This window comes from Thamnophis sirtalis, unplaced genomic scaffold, assembly GCF_051295495.1.
Source record: "Thamnophis sirtalis isolate CommonGarterSnake01/CBP01778 unplaced genomic scaffold, rThaSir2_p1.2 scaffold_5, whole genome shotgun sequence".
NCBI classification, from domain to species: domain Eukaryota; kingdom Metazoa; phylum Chordata; class Lepidosauria; order Squamata; family Natricidae; genus Thamnophis; species Thamnophis sirtalis.
Window position 1 is genome coordinate 20,747,424 of NW_028261385.1, and position 10,173 is coordinate 20,757,596.

General features: G+C 41.4%; 1 protein-coding gene across 4 annotated transcripts in view; it reads right to left on the minus strand.

Annotated features, from left to right (window-relative positions):
• PRLR (prolactin receptor) overlaps nt 1-9,335 on the minus strand; it is a 110,022-nt gene extending 100,687 nt beyond the window's left edge. For 2 of the 4 annotated variants that reach the window (XM_087715405.1, XM_087715409.1), the window contains exon 1: nt 9,004-9,335. The gene's annotated coding sequence lies outside the window, so the exon portion shown is untranslated. The remainder of the gene's footprint in view (nt 1-9,003) is intronic. The other 2 variants (XM_087715407.1, XM_087715406.1) reach the window with 2 other exon arrangements.
• Nucleotides 9,336-10,173: the final 838 nt, after the last annotated feature.

Here is a 10,173-nt window from a genome sequence, read left to right on the forward strand (position 1 = left end):
GGTCGGTAAAATGAAGACCCTGATTGTTTGGGGGCAATATGCTGGCATTATAAACCACCCAGATAATGCTGTAAAGCACTCTGGAGCAGTATATTAGTCTGAATGCTATTGCTATTCTCTGCCACTGACTCCACCCTATGGAATATCTTGCGCCCAGAGGTGAGCTTGGCCCCCATTCTTTTGGCTTCTGGAAGAGCATGAAGATCTGGCTCTGTCAATTGATGCGGCATGCAACTCTGGGAGTGGTGGGTGGCTTGAGGATGCGCCCTCTGCCTTTTGACTTGCCTTTTTAACTCTGTTTTTATTTTATTCTTCACTCTGTTTTAATTTTGCTTTTAATTATGCCACTCTTATATATGGCTTTATGGTTTGTATTTGTAAACTGCCCAGAGTTACTTGCATAGTGAGATAGGTGGTATCTAAATTTGGAAAACAAATAAAGTAACTACTGTGTAACTTGGTTAATCCTTAATTTAAATACGTTGTTTTTATCCTTGACTATAATATCTCATTCATATATATATATAAAATTTAGGTTTAAAATTTTTTCATTGCCTTTTTCCATGGAGCTGGGAACAATGACCCTATTTTCCATAAAATATCACTTCTAACATAATGAATTCAAATGATATGATCATTTCATGGAATGCATTAATCACACAAATTAAAAAAAAAATACATTTATCCCTTCCATTCAATCATTTCTAATTCTTGCAGGCTGCCTGGACAAGATGCTGCAGTTTTCCTGGCAAAATTTCAGAAGTAGTTTGCCATTGGCTCCTTCTTAGTGCTGAGAGTGACTGGTTCAAGGTTACCCAGTTGGGTAACCTGATTATGTGTTCCTGCTGTAATTGGAGTAATCGATCCGCCCGGGCGACTCACTTTTCCAGGGCCTTTTGCTTATGCTGCTCATCACGCAGTGTGGCCCTGGAAGGTCTCTGTGTCGCTGTTGTTTTTGCGGTCCTGTCCCTAGCCTGAGTTCCCGAAGTCGTTGCCTCAGAGCCCTGAGGACCAGACAATTCCTTGGATGCCATCTCTAAGACCCCTTAATAAGTGTGCTCCACTGCCAACCCGGTGTCGAAAGCGCACAATGGGTTGCCTTCCCTTAGTTGATCTGCGGCCAGCTATCTGTAAACTGTCACTGTTCTAACTGCGATGAGCTAAGCCTTGTGGTTCCACAAAATGGCCACCCCTGTTTGCTAAAATTCAAATGGCCCCTCGGCTCAAATAACGGCTGCCCGTTCCCTAGAAATGGCGGGCAGCTAACGGTCCTGAGGAGGCGGAATGCTACTGAAGGGAGGACTTGCAGGGAGTCCCCTACAAGCCTAGCGCCACCATGACAATTGGCGTCCCAGGAACCTTTTTGCGGGTGAAGAGTGGCTGCGGACTCGCTGAAAGGGAAGGAAAGGGTCTAATCAGAAGATTGCCGTTTAAAATGAAACCATGGGTTTTCCCAATCACAGGGCTACAGCCGCATGAGCCCTCCACAAGTTAATGCGCCAGGCACTTTCTTACCTCCATGCGTGCAGTGGAGCATTCAATTTGAAAATTGCCGGATCAAGCCAATAACGATGTGGCAACGCGCGAGGTGGCGACCAACCAGACGCCCCCCTCCCACCCACAGCAATAAAGATCAATTTAGGTGAAATTTAGAATACGTTTTGAATAACCAATTAACCTGTACTAATTCAATCGAATGAAAATAGCTATACTAGCTATCAAAATGTCAGCCTATTTGAACTGTAGACTGAGAGGAACTGGGCATGTCTGCAACATTTTCTCTCAGTCTATGGACCAATCAGGACTGACTATAGGCTATTGGTAGCACCTCCCGCTCTTCATCATTGAGAAGCAGGGAAGACAGAATGCTTGGCAACTGAGAAGAGGTGCTGTAGATAAGATTCTGCTAAGGGTTATAAGGAAGAACCCTTAGTACTAGTACTACTGAGGTGGCGCAGTGGTTAGAATGCAGTACTGCAGGCGACTTCTGCTGCCTGCCTACAATTTGGCAGTTTGAATCTCACCAGCTCAAGGTTGACTTAGCCTTCCATCCTTCCGAGGTGGGTAAAATGAGGAACCAGATTGATGGGGGCCATATGCTTACAAACTGCTTAGAGAGGGCTGTAAAAGCACTATGAAGCCGTATATGTCTAGGTGCTATTGCTACTACAATCTTGTTTCTTATGTCTCTCTTCTGTCATGGGCAATAATAAGTTGATTTCCAGTGGAAGTCACTCCCACCAATGTTGCCATTTTTGTGGTCCTTCAAACAATGTTTTCATAGAGCCTATTCTATCTTTACATCTGCTAGAACAGATGCCAGACAGGTTCTCAGGTGAGCATATGTTAAATGAAAAGTATCTGCTATATCATCTTCTCAGCCCCCAAATATGGAAAATCACTATCAGTCATTAGTCTATTCAACCTTCTGGTTCACCTTGTTTTTCAGCAACTCTGCACTCTTAATTGCAGATTCTAGAATTGCTAATTCTCAGCTGAACTCATTTTCAGTGGGTGTATTCAACCACAAATGGGACGCCCATGGCACAATTAGATATCAGTTTGAGGAGACAGAGCCAACATTAAATATGTGGAGGGGATGGCATTCATTACAAGTTCAGATGTAAGCTATTATTCACTGCTTAGGTTTGTTTGTGTGGTAAAGGCAATCCAACATTTCTCTTAGAGTCAACCAGTATCTTTCCATTAATCAGATTCAGTAAGCACATAACTCAAAACACAGCTATGAAATCTTACGTTTTGTAATGAGCATTTTTCATATAAACAGTAAATGAGAACCTGGAGATACAAGTCCACTGCACTAAAATGAAGTATGTAATCACATGGATTTATCTTACTTAACTCAGTGTTTCGGATGCACATTTAGGCAGCTGTTGAGCTGGAAGGCTACATAACTTACCGGTAGGACAGGAGTAGAAAATCCAGCAAAAGCAAAGGGAGAGGTTCAAACCTTTATGTGAACAAAAGCTGGAGTATCAATATAAAGACTGCAGACAGCCACTGCTCCGTGGATCTGAAGTATATGACTCTTAAATGTATACCCATATATCTTCCACGGGAGTTCAGCGTGGTTTTGATTACTGCAGTCTGATGCCAATATTACCATAGCTTTGGGATTCTTCTACAACACTGTTAGTAATCAACAGAATAAGGATCCTGGTGCTGTCCATATTATAGTGGGGGACTTTAATCAGGCTGATTTACAAGCAGTGCTCCCCAAATTCTACCGGCATGTTAAGTATAGAGGAGCAAATATATTGGACAAAGTATATACCAACATTAAACATGGCTATACGGTTATACAATTACCACATTTGGGGCAATCAGATCATATGTTTTAGCACCAGCATGCATCCCTCTTAAGAGATGGGCTCTGCCTGTAATAAAGACAGAGAAATCTTGGCCAGAAGATACTTCCCAACAACTTCAGGATTGTTTTGAGAATACAAATTGGAACCTCCTTTACCACCCTGACCTAGAGGAGCACACTGCAACTGTTCTGTGCGATATCAAACATTGCACAGATACTATCACAGTGGAGAAATGTATTGGGTTCTATCCCAATCAGAAGCCCTGGATGACCAAGGAAGTTCAGTGCCTCTTGTGTGACAGAACCAAGGCCTTTAGGTCTGGTGATGAGGCAAGAGACAGTGTTGTCACAGCCAGGCTGAAGAAAGGTATTCGGAAGGCCAAGACTGAATATAAGAGAAGATTGAGGATAATTTGTATAGTAATTACATGAGGCAGGTGGGGCAAGGGATTCAACAAATTACCAACCATCAACCAACCAATGTCATCCCTGTTGAGGGTGATGCTTCATTGGCAGAAGAGCTCAATCATTTCTTTGCTTGCTTTGAAGGGGAGACATCAGAGACAGCTTAAATACAGTCACCAGCCCATTGTAGCCCCCAACCCATTGTGGAGGAAGAGGAGGTGAGGAGCATTCTGAGGGCTGTGGACCCTAGAAAGGCTATCGGTCCTGACGGTATCTCTGGCCGAGTGCTTAAAGACTGTGCTGATCAGTTGGCTGGAGTCTTTACCAGAATCTTCAATCGGTTTTTATTCCAGTCCACTATTCCGTCTTGCTTGAAGGCTTCCACCACTGTTCCACTGCCAAAGAAGTTCCTTATCAATAACCTCAACGATTGCAGACCAGTATCACTCTCTCCTATCATCATGAAATGCTTTGAGAAATTGGTCTGCTGGAATGTCATTTCTGGTCTTCCGCATACATTTGATAAACACCAGTTTGCATACAGAAGAAATAGATCTATAGAGGATGCTATAGCCATCACTCTTCACACTGCTCTGACTCATTTGAAACAGCGGGGGGAGGGGCTGTGTGAGGATGCTTTTTGTAAATATTAGCTCTGCATTTAACACAATAATTCCACATAGACAAGTGTCTAAACTTATGAATCTTAGGCTTTCTTATTCAATCTGTCCTTGGATTGTGGATTTCCCGTCTGGCTGCTCTCAGAGGGTCGGATTAGGTAATCATATCTCTTCAGCCCTTATTCTTAATACTGGTACATCACAGGGTTGTGTGTTGAGTCCCTTACTCTATAGTCTTTATGTGCATGACTGCAATTCCACTCACGCTAGTAATACTATTACTAAATTTCCAGATGGTACAACCTTGGTGGGACTAATCTCCGGGGGGAATGAGTCTGCCTATCAAGATGAGGTGGACCAGTTGCTTTCATGGCGTGGAGACAATAACTTGGTCCTTAACACCAATAAGACCAAGGAGTTTATAGTGGACTATAGAAAGAATAGATCAGACATCCAGCCCTTGCTTATCAATGGAGACCGAGTGGAGCAAGTGGTCAGTTTTAAGTTTGGGGAGTTGATAGGGAAGCTCTAAGATTTCTTTTAGAAAAATAAAAATACGTTTTTCAGATGCAAATAATCTGTGTATGGACAAGTCCGGTGATTCTCAAACCTCTGCTGGAAGATTATCAGGTATCTTCTGCAGCTGCCTTACTCTCACAGGCCAGAGCCTGGGGCCCGCTTCACCCTTTTCCCTGCCATGCTGACAGTCAGATGATAAGACTGGTGTTTTTGCCTCAGCTTCAGGCCCTGTGCACACCCATGGCCAGCTGGCATCAGCCTGATCCTTTTCCTTAGCCCCACCGCGGAACCGCCCTGCTGATCAGTTGATTCATGATGATAGATCACTGGTGGAAAACTGGTTCATTGAAGCATGCAATTAATAATGCAAGTTGCAACGCGAGTATGCTCCCCTCTACTTTTCCTTAAATAAAACAGCCGAACAGTAATTAATGGGGTTTTGAAACTGAGACTGCAGACTGCTCTACTCACATCCACAGTTTCTATGCCATCTGAAAAGATTCACTTACACTCGCATATGGCTCAAGTCTCAAAACAAGTGGACTCTGTTGATTCTGGTGCGATAGGATGGCATCAGTTTCCCCATGTGTCTTTCCATGCATTAGGCCAAGGGCAGATAACAATAGCCCAGTAGGGACTTTAATACACATGAACAATAATCAACATGAATTTAGTAATAAGTGTGAGAAAGATCTTAAGATCCTAGTGGACAAAATAAATATGAGCCAGTGGCATGTTGCAGCTGCCAAAAAATCCAATGCAGTCTTAGGCTGCATTAAAAGAGGGATAGAATCAAGATCACGTGAAGTGTTAATACCACTTTATAATGCCTTGGTAAGGCCACACTTGGAATACTGCATTCAGTTTTGGTCATCACGATGTAGAAAAGATGTGGCGACTCTAGAAAGAGTGTAGAGAAGAGCAACAAAGATGATAAGGAGAGTGGAGGTTAAAACATATGAAGAATGCTTTCAGGAATTGGGTACATCTAGTTTAATGAAAAGAAGGACTAGGGGTAACATGATAGCAATTTTCCAATATCTAATGGGCTGCCCCAGAGAGGAGAGAGACAACCTATTCGCCAAAGCACCTGAAGGAAGGCAAGAAGCAATGGATGGAAATTAATCAAGGAGAGAATCTAGAACTAAGGAGAAATTTCCTGGAAGCTAGAACGATTGGTCAGTGGAACAACTTGCCCCCAGAACTTGTGGTTGCTCCAACACTTTTAAGAAGAGATTGGACAACCATTTGTCTGAAATGGTATAGGGTTTCCTGCTTGAGCAGGGAGTTAGAATAAGTTTATTGTCGCTTCAAATGTACACTAATTGTCATGCATTAAAATGAAATTCCGTTGCATACAAAGAGTTACCACCTCCAATATACACTACATAAACACCACAAAATACATAAATAAATTGGTTGGACTAGAAGACTCCAAGGTCCCTTCCAACTCAGTTGTAAGAAATTGACAAAGCCCCAAATACCTGGAAGTAACCCCATTGCCTATTAGCCCTGCAAAGTAGTCAGGGCAAAAAGTTCAACCAAAATACTAGCTCCATCTTTATTGTAAATTTAAACTAACAGAAACTTTCAAGACTGAAAGTATCTTTCCCCCTCCTTTCCTTTCAATCTCTGGAGAACTAGGGAAAGTCCCGCCTGAAATGATTCCCACACACCTGTCTTCCTTCTGTGAGCAGAGAGGTCTTTTACATCTAATTGTCCAGTCTGCAGCTCTCCCATCTGTCTCCCAAAGTGATTCCCACATACCATTACAATGCCTCTTTTTACTTCATCCAGTATGTTATGCAATGCAATTGCTTCTCCCTTACCAATTAAAGTAAGGGTCACACATGTTAAATACCTGTTTGCAAGGATCAAACTTCCTAAATTGTAAGGGAGGAAATAATGGAAAGGGAGAAGCAACAGGTAAAGAGAGCTGCATTGAACATTTTTTCCATAGTTAGGTGTCCCCTCTCCTCAAATGTTTTCTCCCACAGCATGGCACACAGACTTTTGGGAACTGTTCCTAGGTAAGGCACAGTTAGTATTATACTAGTACAGTAACAATCTGTTCCAAGGCATTTTTCTTCCGGGGGTGGCATAACCAGACCGTATATACCCAGTATAAAACAGTGCAAGAAAAAATTAAAGGCACTACAGAAAAATTGTGGCAAAAATCTTGGAACTATTGCACTGCAACTGCAACCGTCAATGTATCATCAGAGTACAAAATCTGGCGCGATAGCATGTTAATTTAACTAGCAAAAACCATTTTACAATATAAATAGGCTGCTTTTTATTATTGGCCAAATGTAATGGGAATCGGACAGATAAGAGACAACCATAGTCAGCAGCTGTATAGTGGGTGGGGCAAGAGGCTCAGAAGAGACTATCCCTACTTTCTTAGGTGGTAAATGAGGGAGTGGAAGAATTATACTTTCACACCTGCAAGATTCTGTCAGTGTAGCTTTACAATAAAGTAGAATTAATTTATCTAGTTGTGTTTCCTGTCTGGTCTACTGAGTATGAACAACATTAATTGTGGAAATTTGAAGGTACTGTACAATTCTCCTTTCTTTTCCTTTACAACCTGAGAAACTAGGGAGGGTCCCTTCTGAGCCTCTTGCTCCACCCACTATTCCACTGTGAGCTATATTATCTCCAGTGGCGGGATCCTGCCGGTTTAACAACCGATTCTCTGCCATAATAATCAGCTGAGAGGATATAGGTAAGTAAAGTGCAAGGGCAGGCGGGCAGGCCAACTTGATTGTCGGAGCTACGGGTTCACTTGAACCAGTCCGAACCGGCTGAATCCCACCCCGTCTATCTTTTATTTTACTGTTCCCTTGGTAACATCCTTGGCCCAGTCTTCCAAAATCTTTCTCACATACTAGTATGGGGGAGACATCATACTTTAAAGTAACACAAAGTAAGCTACAAGCCCATCTATTTAATTTATTTTACACCATTTCTGCAAGTTTCTTTACCTCAGAGGTCCTCGTAGCAGTTCAAACTATATTAAGAGTTCAATGAAATATGAAGATTTTTAACAACAGCTAATAACTCCAAATAGAAAATCATTCCATCTAGAAAAATAGCAGGAAGGAAGATGTTTCATGAATATTTAATGGCAACATCTTTTAAAATCTTAAATATAATTCACTGAAGTCTTGTAATTCAGAACATATATTTTAGGAACCATATTCTGATTTTAAGTGAATGCCATAGAATAGGGTTAACCATTCATTGTAATAATAATAACATGCTTCACGAGATAATTTGGAGTTGTGATATTACAAGCAATAATGAAAAAATAGCAGAGTGAAAATTCAAAAGGGACACAACAGAATGAAACCTGTTTTTTCTCCTATACACCTGCACATACCAATTTGGGCAAAAACACATAGGAAGCCACCTTAAGGCAGAAAGAGGTATGAGGAATGTATGTTCTGCTTCGGTTCAGTAACACGGTTCAGTAACACATAAGATAAGAAACTTGCAAATTATCACAAATGTTGAGAGAATGAAATGAGACTTGGAAACATCTCATAGAAATTCCATAGATTCTTAATTTGTGCTTTCCCAGCAGAGATTCTTGCATACATATTATCGTTAAAACCTATTTACAAGTATGATAAAGATTAAATATGAAAAGTACAGATTGTAGGTCTGCCCAAATAATAATTTCCATTAACCAGAATGCAATATATGATAGCTTATAGTAATTTAACTAAATTATTATAAGATAAAAATTGAGAAGCACCTCCCCCTGCCCCCCCCCAAAATTCTATAGGAAAAGTAACCACATATTTGGAATTAGTTCATAATGCATTCTTAAATGCTAAGGTATATCTAAAAAAAAGTCTAGGTGATCAGGGGATGAATGACAACACATGTGTTACATCTAAATGTAACACCATACATTTGAAACCATCTAAACTAAGATCCACGGTCATGTTAAAAATATGTGCAACACATGATTGACTTAGGGGTCTTTTAAAACTCTTCAGCAGAAGGTGACAATCCCATATCTCCTTGGTCTTCTGATTTGACACTGACCTGATGGTCGTAAAGAGAGCTAAGACAGACATGCAATCTCTTGTCTCAAGTAAGAAAGACGGTACTTACTCTTGATTGGTAAGAAAGTCTCTCGGCGTTCATGTCAGCTTGGAAGGCTTCCTGGGTGACAAGAAAATAAAAAACCTGGTGTTGATCAGATTATTTCAGATCCCTTGAGTAAATCCAGAGGGAAAGTGTGACTGACCCACAGGAAGGCTCCAGGCAGGAAGGAAACGACCCCAGGCAGGAAGGAAAATCCATATGCTTCGGAGGGGCTTGGGAGTTATAAGCCTGAGACCGACAGCACAAGTCAGCTCTGTGGGAATCACAACAACTCTATGAACTGGTATGCTTTTTTTTCACTGAAGGTGGAGCCAGAATTGCAAAATCCATGTTCCTTGCTGCAGGCAAAAAAAAAAAAAAAAAAAAAATCTTCAGTATGCAAAATGTCCAGAGCCTGACAGCTTTACAAGGTTACAAAGGTACAGATCATAAAGATGTAGCCATAAAAATATATCTATATATATTTAAGCTGTGGGTTTACATTCTTAAGCGCATGTGTTTACCCTTCAAGCACAGAAGAGAGATCTGGGTGTGTTTTTTAAAGTAAACTCGGCATTCTATTCTTTCCATACAAAAGGGCTTACACAGATCTTGCTATGAAGTGTAGAAATCCAAATCCTCTTCTTTCTTTCTTTTTCTTTTCGTGACAGCGATTTTTGAGTGCCAGTCATAACAGTGAGAAACCAAGAAGGAACAAGATGGTTAGGAAAAAAAAAAGGCCCAGTGCTAAGTGTTGAAGCTCCCTGTTTACATTTATTTACTATGACATTTCAGTTTCTACGGCTACCAGATCTAGGTTGCATAAATTCAGATGGCAACTAATACTTTGCTGTCGTCTGCTGGATGTTTGCAGCTCAGATCTGATAGCTCAAGATACTGCTCTGTAAGAGAGCTTGGACTGAGTATCCAATTATTAGCTACAATAAAGGTAAAGGCTTCCCTTGCACATATGTGCTAGTCGTTCCTGACTCTAGGGGGCGGTGCTCAGCCGTTTCCAAGCTGAAGAGCCAGCACTGTCTGAAGATGTCTCCGTGGTCATGTGCCCGGCATAACTAAACGCCGAAGGGCATGGAACACTGTTACCTTCCCACCAAAGGTGGTTCCTATTTTTCTACTTGCATTTTTACATGCTTTCAAACTGCTAGGTTGGCGGAAACTGGGACAAGTAACGGGAGC